The sequence below is a fragment of the Medicago sativa genome, chromosome 6 (genome assembly GCF_051527215.1).
Source record: "Medicago sativa cultivar Bolivia chromosome 6, Bolivia_mono, whole genome shotgun sequence".
Classification (NCBI taxonomy): Eukaryota; Viridiplantae; Streptophyta; class Magnoliopsida; order Fabales; family Fabaceae; genus Medicago; species Medicago sativa.
Genome location: NC_140754.1, coordinates 62590966 through 62607728, shown reverse-complemented (window position 1 = coordinate 62607728; position 16763 = coordinate 62590966). Strand labels below are relative to the sequence as shown.

Genomic DNA, 16763 nt, shown 5'->3' with positions numbered 1-16763 from the left:
AGTTTCTTTCGCAAAATACTTAAGATGTTGTCACGGTCAGTAAGAGAAGCGTTCAAAGCTTCAAGCTGGGATGATCCCTCTATATAATCTGGCAGTGCTGGTGGAGGTTTACCGAAGACCACTTGAAAAGGAGAGAATCCTGTGGAGGAGTGAATGGATGTGTTGTAGTGCCATTCCGCCAAATGCAAGTACTTACCCCATAAATTGGGTTTTGTATTTACAAAACAGCGAAGATATTGTTGCAATGCTTTGTTAACCACTTCCGTTTGACCATCGCTTTGAGGATGGTAAGCTGAAGACATCCTCAATTGGGTACCACAGTTTTTGAACAACTGCTGCCAGAATTGACTCATGAAAATAGCATCTCTATCGGATACCATACTGCGGGGCATTCCATGATGCTTAAATACCATTTGAGCAAACAGTTCTGCTACCTTGTGAGCGGTGAAATTTGGAGGGAGCATGCCAAAGTGAGCAGCTTTAGAGAAGCGATCAACCACCACTAAAATTACCGTGAATGTTTGGAACGAAGGCAGCCCTATGATGAAGTCCAATGAGATATCTTCCCAGACAGCCTTAGGTAATGGCAACGGCTGCAGCAATCCATAAGGAAGATGTGTGGGTATTTTTGTCTGCTGGCAGATGGCACATGATCTTACAAATTCTGTTACATCCTTTAGCATACCGTCCCAATACACACTATCACGAAGGCGACCCAGTGTCTTATGAGTTCCGCTATGACCCCCAAGTGTTGAAGAATGAAACTCCTCCAATAGCAGTTTTTTGAATGTAGAGTGAGAAGGAAGGTATAATTTTCCTTTAAAAAACAGAAGGTTTTCAATCACCTGAAAATGCTCATAAGTTGAAGGTTCCTGCTGCACCTTTTGTAACAATTCTTGGAAGCTAGGATCAGCCTGCAATTCTTCTTTCAGCTTATCCAAGAAGTCTAATTGAGGAACCGTGATTGCTAGCAATGTAGGTTCTGGGTCTGGAGCGCGAGAAATGGCATCAGCTACTTTATTTTGGTTCCCTGGTTTGTACTCAATGGTGTATGAGTATCCCAACAATTTGGTTAAGTAGAACTGCTGCTCTGGTGTTTGTATAATTTGTGTCATCAATTCTCGGAGGCTTCGCTGATCCGTGTGGATGGTGAATTTTCTACCTAAGAGGTAGGCACGCCATTTCTTGACGGCAGAGGTAATAGCACATAATTCACGAACATAAGTGGAAGCGTTGAGTAGTTTGGGGCAAAACTTTTTGCTAAAAAACGCGATTGGGTGACCATTTTGGGACAGCACCGCACCCATCCCCACACCAGAAGCGTCAGTATCCAACTGGAATTCCTGCTCAAAATTTGGAAGCGCCAGCACCGAAGCTTGGGTCATAGCTTCTTTAAGCTTGTCAAAAGCTGATTGTGCTGTCTCGGACCATACAAATGAGTCCTTCTTGAGGAGTTCAGTTAACGCATGAGCGATTGAAGCATAATGTTTGGTAAATTTCCGGTAGAATCCAGTGACACCCAAAAACCCTCTCAGCTGCTTGACTGTCTTTGGTGGTGGCCAGTTGGTCATGGCTTCTATTTTCTCTGGATCTGGTCCAACGCCATGAGCAGTAATGATGTGACCCAGATAGGAAATTGAAGGTTGAGCAAAAGTGCATTTTGTAGATTTGAGAAAGAACTGATTTGACTCCAAACATTTGAATACCGTCTCAAGGTGCTGCATATGTTCTGGCCATGTATGGATGTAGACAAGAATGTCATCGAAAAAAACTATGACAAATCTACGGAGAAATGGCTGAAAAATGATGTTCATTGTTGCTTGAAATGAAGAAGGTGCAGTACTGAGGCCAAATGGCATCACGAGAAATTCATAGTGGCCTTGATGTGTTCGGAAAGCTGTTTTTGCAATGTCTTGAGGAGCCATCCGAATCTGGTGGTATCCAGACCTAAGATCAAGCTTTGAAAACCAGTGAGTTCCATTTAATTCGTCAAGCAGTTCATCAATAGCAGGAATGGGGAACCTGTCTTTGACCGTGATGGTGTTAAGTGCACGGTAATCAACACAGAATCGCCATGAGCCATCCTTTTTGCGGACTAATAGCACTGGGGAGGAAAAGGCACTGCAGCTTGGTTGAATCAACCCTTGTTCCAACATAGATTTGATTTGGGTTTCAATCTCTTGTTTCTGAAATTGTGGGTATCTATAAGGGCGGACATTTACTGGATTTGAGCCATCAGTGAGAGTGATTTTATGATCAGTAGGACGGGGTGGAGGAAGGGTTGTGAGTGTGTCGAATAAATGTTTGTATTTGTCAAGAAGGAGGGAAATCTCTGGATTAGGATCCAGTGGGGTAGTTGGTTCAGCCTTGTGTGGATACATGTTAATGTGGTAACAAGAATCCAAGGAATTTGTAGCTACAAGTCGTTTGAGTTGATGTAGAGATGATTCAGTAAGGCTGGGTTTGGGTTCCCCTTTGAGCTGAACTAGGTTTCCTTCCTTCATAAAATGCATAGTAAGGTTCTCATAATCAGTGAGAACTAGTCCTAGTGTTTTCAACCATTGAACACCAAGGACTAAATCCGCCCCACTCAAAGGCAAAACATACATATCCACCGCAAAATGGTGCGCACCCAGTGTTAAAGTAATTTGCTGACACATAGATTCACACTTAAGTTCCTCACCATTTCCAACTAGCACTTGAAAAGCATGAGATTTTTCTAGTGGTAGCCCCAGTTGTTTTGCAACCCTTTCTTGAATGAAATTGTGTGTACTCCCACTGTCAATCAGAACCATAACCGGGTTTTGTTTAATGTGTGCTTGGACACGTAGTGTTTGTGGGATGGTATGGCCCATTAAAGCGTGTAAACTGATTTGGGCCGGGTTGGATTCGGGTTCCGGTTCGGGTAGAGTTTCTGAAGTGGTTCCAGAGTCAAAAAGAGCAAGTGTTAACGGGTCATCAGTGTCTGGTATAGGGTCGGGTTCGGCGATAAGGATGTGAAAACTGCGTTTGCAACGGTGACCCAGAGCGTATTTGTCGTCGCAGTTATAGCACAATCCTTTCTCACGGCGGATTTGTAATTCTTGTGGTGTGAGACGTTTGATTGGGGTGGCTGTTTTTTGTGGTGTATTTGGTTGTGTTGGTGAGTTTTGGAAAGGACGAAAAGGAGAGCGATTTTGTGAAGTGTTGTTAGGGCCAGGGATTGATAGGGTTGGTGGTTTGCGTTGGAAAGCAGATGTGCGGTCTGTTATCTTATCTTCCTGTAACTTGGCTAGACTTATAGCTTGAGTTAAAGAGAAAGGTTGGAAAGCTTGTACCTCTCGACGGATTTCGGGTTTCATGCCAGAAAGGAAGCAACTGAGATAAAAGGGAGATGGTAATCCCACAATTCTGTTTGCTAAAGCTTCAAAAGTTGTTTGATATTCCTTGACAGATCCTGTTTGACATAGCTTGAAGAGAGCTCCTCTTGGATCTTCATATTGAGAAGGTGCAAAACGCATTTCCAGAGCTTGTACGAACGTCGACCAACCTAAGATCTGACCGTTGGAATGCATCCATTGATACCATGTGAGAGCTTCTCCTTCCATATAGAATGACGCCATACGGGTGCGTTGGTCCTCCGGGGTTCGGTGGAATTCAAAAAATTGAGTGATTTTGAAAATCCACCCTAATGGGTCAGATCCATCAAACCGAGGGATGTCAAGTTTGATTGTGGTGTGAGATGTTGGTGAAGGGCCTGGATCGTGATTTGTGAATCCAGGTGGAGGAAGGCGGGTTTGCATTTGGTTAAGCTCAGTGGTAAGATGATCTATGTTCTGCTGGAAAGATTGTTGGTTCTGGAGAATTTGTTGAAGGATTTCAGCCATGTTTGGAGGTTCTGAGTTCATAGTAACGAGAGCACCAATTGAAAGGGTTAGCAAAGCAAAAGAGAAGAACAGTGAAATAAATAGCAGGAATAGAATTCTCCTTCGAGGGGAGCACCTCCTAAACTATGAAAATGATAAATGATTCTTTATTGATATTCTGTCACTGTTTATTACATTCCATACATATAGGAAAAAAGCTAGTACTCAATACAGAAATGATTGGTACTATGACAGCTGTTGACAGTGACTCATTGATCTTATCCTCTTAGCTAAAGAGGTGTTATCTTTCTAGACTCTTCTTTACTTAGTGGGCCTTGGTACTTCATAATCATTCATCCATTTGGGCCTTAGCTTGTTTCTCTTTGCACGCCCCTTAGGGATAGTCTCCTTCTGACTCTCATTTTCCTCACTGCTTTGAGTTCCACTCATGTCTCCTAAGTTCATAACAGTATGGTTCATTAGTTAAATCATGGTTGAATTGTGGCAGAACCGGTTATAATCATTTTTTGTATTGCGTGACATATTAAGTAATGGTCAACGGTTGAACTGATTCATTTGAAAAATAAGTCTTATACAATTGATTCGGTGTCGATACCGGGTTTTGGCGCTTCCTGCAGGGAGAAAGCATATTGTGCAGAGGATCAATCCATTTGTCTGCACTTGGATGCACCTTTTTCTGTTTGGCATTGATATGAAGCTTCTCTAAGACATTTTAAACCACTGATGATTCATACTGCGACAGGGAGAAACCGTTAGTTCTAGACAAATTTACATTCTATGTGCTGAACCACTTCTTGTCCAAATGTTGAGTCTTGGTAATTCTATATACATGAATATTTTGCTTAATTATATTAATGTGGGATATGTGGCTTATGTTGTTTTTCTTAACAGAAAACTTTTATTCCAACAAATTAGCAGCAAAATTAAGAATTTTGGTTTGCTGCCATCCTGCCATTGCTGGAATTCCCACTAGTATATAGGGACCAGTATTCCTGGCTTTTAGCGACAAGAATTCGTTTCAAATAAATATAATTGGTCATAGTTCAATCGTGGCTTATCTCTGTTTCTCTTTTATTAAAATGCATTTTACAATTATAAAATCTATTTATAAATATCATATAGAGGGACTAAAATGACCCTTGATTCCTTAATGCAACGTGTACGCAATTCATGTGTTAATTTCTTCATGCAATTTGTACGGAATGTGTTATATTTTGAATAGAAATCCATGTAATTAAGATACGCAAGATGTGACTTTGTAGCAGAAATGTATGTCAAATCAAAGTGATTTGGTTTCAAAGCATCATCATAATTTCAATTTAAGTGATCTGACTTCAGAGCATATCGAAATTTCAATTCAAGTATCCAATTGACGTCGTTTCAGATCAGAACCATAATTCAACCAAAGTGACATGACTTCATAGCAAACACATTGTTTTATCCTGGTTTTCGGGTGTCAAACATTGATTACGTTTGAACCTTTTAAACCGGTGATATCTTATTTTTTCTTGGGAAGGGAAAAAAGTAAGCAAAACCCTTGAGAATCGAGGTCCGGGAGTTGTTTTCGCTACGGGAAGGTGTTAGGCACCCGTAACGACTATAGTATCTTATAGGAACCGTCTTTAATTTCTACGCGCGCGCTTTATTTTTAAATGCTATTTTGGAATGATATTTAAGCCTAAAAGGTATTCTAAGTGAAGAATTGGAGGGAGAAGAATGTTTTTGGATTTTTATTTTAGTTGAATTGAAGGAATTTTGTTCCTTGCTTACGTACCCGATTAAGGGATCAAATCCACCGTAGTTCTCTTCCAAAAATGTTTTTGTTTTTGTTGGTTGATTTTAAGTTTGAAAATTGGAGTTTGAAGAATGGAGATTGAGAGGCCTCAAAGGCATGAGAAATTAAGAAAAGGTGAGGTTTGATTAGTCATTTGCAAAAGAAGTCAAATATGATTATTTTCATTGAGTTTTGATTAAGAAAATGAAAAGGAAAATTCAATGGGATTTTGATCCCAAGGTTTGTTTTGAAAATGGTTTGAATGGAGTTTGTTCATATTTTTTTGGAAAATGATTTTTCTAAGTATAAAGCCTAAACATTCATCTAAACATACAATCCTAAACATACATCTAAGCATGCATATTCTAGCTATATATCTAAAGTGAAGTGTGTGCATGTGTCGGTGCTTGTGTCGGTGTACATTATTAGAGTCCATTGTCCTTTACATCATTTGGCCTAGATACACACTACTTCCTTGTGAGAATTTAATCCCACACAAATGAATTAAAGACAAAAAAATGTAAAGAAATGGGATGAGAAAGTGTGATAGGGAGTATGCTTATGATGTATGAGGCATGAAACACAAGAAAATGGTTAGTAGCACATGATAATATGGAGAAAAATAAGGCAAGAAAGGTACTATAATAAAAGCATGGAATCTAACACAAAATAAACCAAACCAAGTGCAAAATATGACTAAGAATTCACTCATAGAGTGCAAGTATCATATAGCTCACAATCCTCATAGTCTTATACATTTTTAAAAGTATACATTCTATTTCAAAGAGTGAGAATTGAAACCACATGATGAGCCTCACATTCTTAAGTGAATTTAGACATATTTACACAAATTATTCACAAATGTGACTTGCAAGCCAAGCAACTAACTAAATTCCACACACAAGTAGAAAAAATCATGTTCAAACAGTGGCTAAAAATTTATAGAAACACATATCATGTATTACAAGTGTACATCAAGAATTAGAAACAAAATTAAACCAATTTTCACCAATTTTTGGCGCAAAATTCAAGAAATAGCACTAAAATTGTCTATATATTTTTTTTATCAAATTTTCCAGTGTAAAAGTATTAGCAAAACACCAAAACATCAAGAAAACATGGAAAAATGCTTGGGAATTTTTGCAAAAGATTTTGATACACAGGAGGTGCAGGAAGCAAAGTCCAGGGGTGCACATAGCAAGGAATGGGCAAAAACGAGGGATCCAGTAAAAAGTGACCCAGGCCCAAGGTTCTTGATGGATCTTGGACTATCCAGATGCTTCAGAGGCGTTGGATTGATCCAAGTCCATCACAAACCTAGATCTAAGGGCTGGAAACGTATGGCGCACAATAAGGCAAACAAGACCACCATAACAAAGCATCCAGACCGTCCACATCACCACTACTTGCATCTACCGGTGTAAAACGAAAGGGAGACCGGTCTAGAAGTGAGCCAGACTGGTTCAGGTGAACCGGTCTGGTTCAGTCTCTTATAAAAACGTGGAGACCGGTCCACCTTCATTCCAAACCTAGGTTCCTCTTTCTTCTCTTCAGACTCTCTCGTTCTCTCTCGTTCTCTCATGGCCTCTTTCATGATTTTCACACATCAAACATGATTTTTGGACTATAAACTATGAATCAACACTCAAATTAACACTGAATGAACATGAATCACTTCGATCTTGCTATCTTTCTGAAGAAAGTGGTTCAAACCGTTCGATCTTGACATTTTTGAAGAGAAAGAGTTCGAAACGTTTCGATCTATGTGTTCTTTGAAGAAGGATGCTCAAAACGTTTCGATCTACGTGTTTTACACAGGTTTGATTTTGGATCTTTACGTTTTTTAGGGTTTCACCTTTCTTTTTGAATTTTTCTGAAGCAAAACCCTAATTCGAACTACTTTCTTCACTGATTATGGATTTGAACCTCAATTGATGAAATAAACGGTGAATCTTGGACGATTCACATTTCTAGGGTTTCGTTCGAATTTCTTCGAATCTTTTTCAAAATCTTTCTTCGATTCACCGTTTATTCTTGATTCCAAACCTTCGATGATGAATATGAGCAAAAACGAGAAGGTTTTTCTTGAATATACCTGGATTTGTTTGGAGATTCGAACGAAAGATCCTGGAGCAAGCTTCGGCTTCTTCTGGTAAGCTTCGAGACCGAAAATAAATCGGTGTTTTGATCTTCCTCTTCTTCGAACTGTGATCTTGCTTCAATTTCCCCTTCTTCTCTCTTCTTCGAACTCTGATCGCACAATTTCTTTGAAATTGTGCTTGAATTGCAGTTTTTTCAATTCGATGATGAAGATTCGAATATGAATCTCTGAGAATTGCAGTGAATTCACTTCAATTTGATTCAATCCTTTGTTCTGGAATTCTAGGGTTCTTCATTGTGTTCTTCGTGTTTTTGAGAAACGGTTATGATTTTGATCTGTTTGGGAGAAGAGAGAGAAATGAGAAAGTGTTTTTGCTGATTTGGCACATTGTGTATGGATTCTGTTACTGCATTGATGAATTGGCTCCTTTTATAGGCTGCCAAGTGGCCTTGGTGGCCAATGATTGCTTGCCACCTGTCTGGACTTGTAACTAATTCGAAACTGGACTGAAAATTTGCCTGAGGACCTTTGTGCAATTTCTGGACTTTAAGGGACTAACCTGCAAAATTGTTAAGATTCTGGACTAAAGTGTAATTGACCAAAAAGAAATAAAAAGTTTGACTTTTTTAAAAAAAACGAATAAAGAAAAGGACCTAAAAGAAAATAAAGTGACTCAAGGGATTAAAATGCAATTTTTGGAATTTTGAGGACTTAAAAGAAAATAAAAATAAAATTGGATTAAAAAATGATAAATTTGACCAAACGTAAAGTGAAACGATTAAAATTTGACAAAACGGACTAAAACGAACCAATGGCTTAAATGAGGTACTTTAAAGTAACCTCTCTCTGCCAAAATTTCGTGTGAAATGACCAAAATGCCCCTGGGGCTAAAACGACTGAAAATGACTCAGATGCAAATTTTAAAATGAATTTTTAACAAGGGATTAAAGCAAAATTCATACAAGCAAAGTTAAAAGACTCAGAGACAATTTTAAGAGTTTAAACAGAGTCTTGACACATGAAAAGACCAAAATGCCCCCAGGGGCAAAATTGACTCAAAATGACTAAAATGCAGTTTTCGAAATGGACTTTGACATAGAATGAAACAGAGACTTATTCAAACTCCTTGAAAGGACTCAAACAAAATTTTAGAAGACTGGAAGAAATTTTTGACATAGGAAATGACTAAAATACCCTTCCATGTGGATTTTGCAAATAAAATTGAAATAAAATGCAGAGAAAGATGCAATTGATCAGAGACAGTTCAAATGACATGTAATGCAAAAAAGAATTGAATTAGTATTTTTAGGTCCAAAATTAGGGTATAACACAGATGATTTCAATTAAAGTGATGTAAATTCATGTGAGAAGTTTCGAGATCACTCTTTTATGAGCAAGAATCGTACCAGACACTTCATGATTTACAGGTGTCACACTCTATACGCCAACGACAAAAGCTAAACTTGTTGGTTATGTTAATAATTAAATTACTAGTCAAACCAATATAATAAATTATTGTCATAATATATACTAGCGAAAAAAACAGGCACTCACGTGTCCGTCTTTCCGCTCTTCTTATTCTGCTAACGTTTGAAAATTATGAACGATGTTTTCTATGAAATTTTAATTTTGATTAAAAGTAAAAATATAATTGTTTTTTACTTTTAAATTATAACAAATCAAACTAATCATGATTATCTATTTCAATTAAACCAATAATATATCAAAAATATATAATCTAAATTCTTATTTTTTTTAATGACACCAACAACAATCTTTATTATAGAAAAAGCTGTTGTTTGAGGGTATAATTGGGATAATGAAAAAATAAATATATATACATTTATCTAGTTTGTTACAATTTTTAAATGATAAAGGAAAAAACTGAACAATTGTGTTTGTTACATTTTTATTGTAATATTTAAATGTATTCTTATCTTTTTGTTACATGTGTTATTTGTATTGAAAATTGAGGGTATTCTTGAAAGGAAAATTTCAACCCAAAAGTGCTGAAAGAGGTAGTTTTCTTTATACATAGTAAGATAATTGGGATTTTTTAAATTTACTCGGGAAAAAATTAGGGCACTACATAGTGATAGGTCCATTTTTGAGCACTCTACTGCTAAATATCGCATTATTCATACAATTTCACAAGAATTTTGTGATGAGTCAAACCACTTAGTTGAACCATTTAGACTGATGTCCATAGGATTTGGGTTTTGGGGTGCCCTTTTATTGATGAGGTAGCTAAATGATGGATGATAGTAATAGTTTCAAATTACAACGGCTTAGTAAGGAGCATGCTGACAGATGCACAACCAAAACCAATATAATAGTTTCAAATCCGAGACACTTGCATCTTTCTGTAGAGCAACGAATCATTAGATACTTGCTATAGCCACTTTCAAGTGGGGTCTTTTCTTTCTGACAGGTGAAACAATACAACTTCAAGCATACAGTGATGCTGATTGGGCTGGATGTCCAGACACAAGGAAGTCTACAACTGGATGGTGTATTTTTTTAGGAGATGCCCGTGTCTCCTGGAAATGCAAGAAACAAGAATCGGTCTCTAAATCTTCAACAGAAGCAGAATATCGCTCCATGTCTGCAGCATGCTCTGAGATTATCTGGTTGCGAGGTTTTCTTTCAGAACTTGGTTATCCACAAACACAACCAACTTCGCTGCATGCTGATAATACAAGTGCCATACAGATTGCTGCAAATCCTGTATACCATGAGCGAACGAAGCACATACAGGTTGATAGTCATTCAATCAGGGAAGCCTATGACCGCAAAATTATCACTCCGCCTCACGTGTCTACATCAGTTCAACTTGATGACATAATTTCTTAATTAGCAAATTGATGCTTGTAGACTTACCAACAAAAATGTCAGGGGGGATGTCAATAGAATTGAAAGCAGCAGAATTATTCATTAGTGCTGATTTGGTGCAGATTTGTTGGTCATTAAACCAGCAGATTTGCACAGACTTTATTGCAAGTCAAACCAGCATATTCTACATTATTGAACAGTTATGATTGTGTAATTATGTATTTAGTCAATGGCCTAGCTGTAGATAACAGTTGCAGATTGTATCAGCACTATTTAAATGAAAATATTCCAGCAAAAGGGATCATAGGTTTGACCCTAATTTCTCTTAGTTTAACATGATCAACACTGCTTGCTGCCAAATCCTGTGTCAAACCACTTACTTGAACCGTTTAGATTGACGTCCACAGGATTTGGCTTTTTGGGTGCCCTTTTCTTGATGAGGCAGCTAAATGATGTAGGATAGTAATAGTTTGAAATTACAACCTGCTAGTAAGGAGCATGCTGACCGATACACAAGCAAAACAACTCGAGAAGGTAAATCAATTTAGCCTTTTGTTGTACTTGAGGTACAAATCCTCTAGACTATGATATGTAGATAATAAAATATGATGTTTGGCATATCAGCATTTTGAATTCCACTCCTTAGAGGTTTAACTATCCAGTAATTTTAACACTCTCTTTTCGGTAAATCAGCTGTTGAAATTTTCCATCATCTTTGATTGTTGATTTTTGTGGCCATGTTAAATATGTTAATGTCAACATTTAGCTAAATAGCAAGTTTGTCTTTCCCTCAAAAATAAAAAAAGTAAGTTTGTCTAAAAAAGGTTAGGTGGGTCTAAATCATGTTAAAATCTAAGGACGTGAGTTTGGAAGATAGATACTCAAATGTTGTAACCATTTAATTAAATTAATTAATTGTCTCTACATGATAAATTATTTAAAGTTTAACTTTTCATGTATTATCAATAAAAATATTTTCACTATCAGTACATCGTAACTAATATGCATCACTTTAAATTTAGACAAAATAGATGAATTGGTTTTTTGATATCACTGATTTGCACTTATCACACTTCATATCGTCAATTACTTTGCTCCTTGTTTTATTGTAGCCTCAATTACCTGCTGCTGTTAGGTTTATAGCTCATCTGGTGACTCAACAATATGCTTACGAGATAACTTTTGGTCACCTAGAGTTACTCACAGTTTTGCTCGACAAGGCTATTGATGACAGCGTTGAAGTAGCTGTTGGTTTCGTCACACAATGTGGTTCAGTACTGCAGGATGTCTCACCTAAATCCCTATGTCGTATCTTTAAGTGTTTCTGAAGGAGAAATCGACAAACCGTTCAATATCTAATTGAAGGGTTATAAAGTCTTAAAATTTAATGTTCCCTCAAACAGTTACAGTACGTTGCTCATATTTTTATGTTTTCGTTCTTCTTACTCGTTTTGTAAGTTTTGAATGGTTTTGCATTAATGCTTTGTTTGAGATTGTTTTTGAAATCGATTTTTAGTTTTTTTACTACTTTTATTTGAATTTTTCTATCTATTGTTGACCATAACGAAAATGCTTGCATGTTGTGTTAATGTATATATACTTTTAGAACTATCATTCGTTCTGCTCACAGGGTTATGATAAAAAAGGTAGTAAAATAAACTGAAAATCGATTTCAGAAACAAACTCAAACAATGCAATGCAGAACCTTAAAAAGGTTAAAAAGAACAAATAAGAAGAAAGAAAACACAAAAACTTGAGAAACCATGATTGTTTGAGGAAACATTAAACATATCGAGAATGCTATGAATTTCAATTTTGCATTTTAGATTTTGAGCAGAATGATCTTAAGAATCTTGAGTGGCTTATTCCTACCGAAATAGTTCCTTCTGTTGTTGCAATGATAGATGAGTACCAAGAACTGTCTTTCATTGAGTTTCTTGTCAAACAAATATGTTTTTGAATTTTTACAGAAGGAGGCATCAAATTTTGTGTCATGAAATGGAAATGCTTTTGTAAAGCAAGCCAATCAATTACTATTGTGGAGATGCAGCATCTTAGTCTTCCAATTCAACTCATACAGTTGCAGGTATGATAAGCATGACATACATTTCCCTCTTGTGTGTACTGTTCTCTCTCTTCAAACACTCAAAATCTAAGTTGTGCCGCACTCTTTATTTGCTTTTGTGTTGTGTTGATAGCAAAGCCTCCATTACAACTATCCCGGTTCAAGTCAATAAGTTGTTGGCCTGCATACCTACAAATGTTTAGAGTTTCCTACAAAGGATAAGCATACAAACATTAACTTTAAGGTGGGCAAGAATTTAGGTGTTAAGATGTACTTTGTTGGTTGCTAATGGAAAAATAATAATTTGTACGAAAGTCAAAATACCTCAATTAGTACTCGTTTTGATTAAAGAGAAGAAAGAGAAAAGCCATCAAACAGTGGATTAGCATCAACATCTTAAATACCTTAACAATAGGTGGATTAGCACACAGGCACCACTGCTACCAAAACAAATTATGAGAGTAGCAAATACAAATTAATTTCTTTGAGTTATTGCTAATTCACGTCAAAAGAATAGTTATGGGATCCATAAAAATTTGGTGGAATCCATGTGAATTTTAACCATTCGAAGAGAGTGTGTTAAAAACTGTGTGTTAAAATGTGTGTTGCTAGCATTTTTCTTATAATCTAATTATTTTCTTATATTCTTGCAACAATAGAACTAGAGGGGACATGTATGTGTGAATTTGAATAAAACTTACTATGTGCTAAGATATTAAATTTGAATCCTTAAAATTGCTAATAATTTGCCAGATTCAGATGATAATTTTTCACTAAAAGCTTAAATTTTTTGTATAATTTAATTTTGTCTGCCTCTTTGTTTCACCTATTTTACATTACTTTATTTATACTGACCTTTTATTTGCAAAAATCATTGCACTACTAAAAAAGCAAAAATTAGTGAGGGAAATTTTGAGAGGGAAAACATGAAATCACTCTCTAATTCCGTCACTAAATTTTGCGACCAAAGAATTTGTGAAGAATTTTACTTTTTCCGTCACTAATTTCCCTCTCTAATTTTGCTTTTTCTAGTAGTGTTGGACTAGATTATTACATTATTTTGCTTTCTTACTTTGACTTTTGAAGAATGTTTATTATTTTCAATTTGTTTATTTTAGTTGCTCTTTTAACAAGAATGTAATAAAATATGAAGGTAATTGAAGTACAAAACGTGATGTTATTGTTTGATAAGAAAATAAAGTTAATAGCTTAAATTGGTATCGTTTTTAAACCGTTTTATTTGTTAGGTTTTGCAGTAGTTTGATAGCATATTAGCACTAAATGTAACTCTAACAATAATGATATAGCGAATTTAATACTTATATTAGAACCTCTACTAAACTCGTTCATCATATGGGTTAAAGTGTAGTGATTATAATAACCGTTTAATAATGAAAACATTGTTCATTATTTACAAGCATTAACGCTATATTGATTATATGCTTTTCACTAATTTATTTTAAAATTATCAAAGTCACCAAAGTTATACCAATGTCATCAAAGTCACCTCTTGAAGATGATTTATTGCTAGAAAATTAGGGGGTCTTTGTTTGTATTATCTCTTTGATGTTAGGTGGTGTTTGTTTTTTTCTTTTTCGGAACCCTCTAATTATTCATATCTCTTTGATGTTAGGTGGTTTTGTTTTGTTTTTTTGAGGCGAGTATCGCTTGTCGTTAAATACTCTGTGCTCCACTCCTATTTTAATAAATTTTGTTGTTAAAAATAAATTAGAGTTTAAATTATATTAATTATAACTCAATTAGTCTCTCCTTTGAATATTTCTTGTACACGACATGTTTCTTTTGTAGCACACTTGCCGGGTCAATGCCATCAGCTTCTCGTCTCTTTTGTTGGAATTTCCATGGTAAAACAACCGCTGCTTAATCCCAAATTCTAGGATCCACTGTTTTGCTTGGTAGAATAAGAGGAATGATAGGCACTATAATCTACTTACGTCATCATGAATTTGGTAGAATAAGAGGAATTAGGCACTATAATCTACTTACGTTCATTTTTGGGTAGATAAACTAATGCACCTTGACTTGCATAGATCAGAGCTTTAATCCCTTAACATAAATGCACCTCCAATTTTCCCTCCTTAGCCAGCATTAAATGCACCCACAACTCCTAAACTACTCACTAAATAGGGTTTTGAAAACTCCCCAATTAGCATCCCTTTTGTACACAGATAACAATGATTCAAACTCTATTTTTTCGAAATCCTCACAATCTCTCTCATACACAAACTTACCACAACTCCCTCTTTTACTCTCTCTCTCTCTCTCACACTTAATAACACAAACTCTTCTCTTCTACCTTCATTTCGATAATTTTTCGGCCTTCTCCCACTAAAGTAAAAGCATCATCGTCTTCAAATCTTCATCCTCTACAAAACCTACTTGTTTTCCATCACGCCGGAGTTGCACCACCGCCGTTGACCACCATGTCAGATTTTTCCCTTCACCGCGTCGAGGTCCTATTAGAAGCTTTTTATTTTGCAAGGTTAATTGTTATTTTCAGCTTTTGTATTCCTAATTTCTAATACTTAATCATTCATTGTTATTCATTTTAATCTTTGTTTGGTTTTTTGTTTATTCATTTACACAAGGGCATCAAATTTCATCCAAACTCCTACCCACCGCTCTTTGTTTGGTACCATTTACACATAATCTTCGATATCAATCTTCAATATCAGGTATGATTCTCAAATTTCTTCAATTAGTTTAATGTTTTTAACTTGTTTTTAGTGTTGATTTTGATTTTAATTTTGTATTCCTATTTAGTGATTTTTAATTGTTTATTACAAGTTTTGGTTGATTTCTTATTTTATTAACCCAATTTTGAAAATACATATTTTGGAGTGAATGCAAAACCTGATTTTTTTGCACATTTTTTTTTTGTTGTTTTTGCCGTGGTTTGATAGCATATTTGTATTGAATGTAACTCTTAAAGTACTGATATAACCAATTTAATACTTATCTATGAAACTCTATCAAACTAATGCATCATCCGGGTTAGAAACTAGTGCATTACAATCATGCGGATGGGAGAAGGGTCTTCTATTTGACCCGAACTTCGCATAGATGTAAAATTTAGATCAATATTTGCTAATATTTATATGCATTGCATAGCATCAAGATCATGTGATACAAGTTTACTCTAGCAGTTCACATATTTGTTAATATGTATGAATCAAAATTAGTTTTACAAGAGTTTATGACACCTTTTGATATATTGTTAGCAGCCCTCACACGAGAGCTCTAAAACCAAGAAGAAAAGCGTTAGCATCCCTTTTGGAGTTCTCTTGGATTTTGAGGTCACTCCACTACTTTCTTCAATGTATTTTATTTGTGTTTTAAATTTATAAATATTTTTTGTTTCATTATCCACTACTGTTATGTTTACAGAAAATTACCTCTTTGATGTTTTACATTTTGTCCGCAATTGTGCTTTGTCTAGAGAACTTTACAAGACAATATCCTTTACATCTGTAAAGGTTCTTTTAACTATAATATTCTTAACTAGACTGAATAGATGCAATTTTGTTATAATGTTTCAACAAGGACGGCATAACACGAAGACACGGTCGGGTTTGTCCTAAAAAAATTCATCAATACATCCATTTTTTTTCAAAAAAGAATTAATCAACAATTATTTTTAAATCATAGGAAACAACAATATAATCAAAAGTAGTAGTATTTTTTTTTAATCATAGGAAACAACAATAAACGGTGCATAAATTAAATAGTATAATCTTAACTAAGAAACAACGGTTTACGACGGTGTGATGATGAGTTGGAAAAGCAATGACCTGAGTCATAGGAGATGAGGACCAACGGAGTGTGCAGTGAACCCGGTTAAGGTTTAAAATAGAAAGTGAGTATTATGGAAATGAAAAAGTCGTGTATGTCAGAGACTGAGTTTGAGAGAGTATGTAATATTACCTTTTGACCTCAAATTAAATTGAGACGAAACAAATAACATGAGGGTTAACTTGAACTCTGTCCCTCCTTCAGTTATGTCTATGTCCTATTCCATATTTTTTGACATTGGTTTTCTTTTAACCAAGTCAGAGCCATCCCATTACACTCATGACGGGACAGGTTGTAAGATAAAGGCGGATT

The 16763-nt window shown here is 35.7% G+C and overlaps 1 long non-coding RNA gene across 1 annotated transcript; it reads left to right on the top strand.

Moving 5' to 3' along the window:
• The first annotated feature begins 14566 nt into the window (after positions 1 to 14566).
• Positions 14567 to 16069, top strand: LOC146916171 (uncharacterized). Its single transcript, XR_015014918.1, has 2 exons — positions 14567 to 15334; positions 15884 to 16069. It is a non-coding gene; the product is annotated as an uncharacterized LOC146916171 (long non-coding RNA).
• The last annotated feature ends 694 nt before the right edge of the window (positions 16070 to 16763 follow it).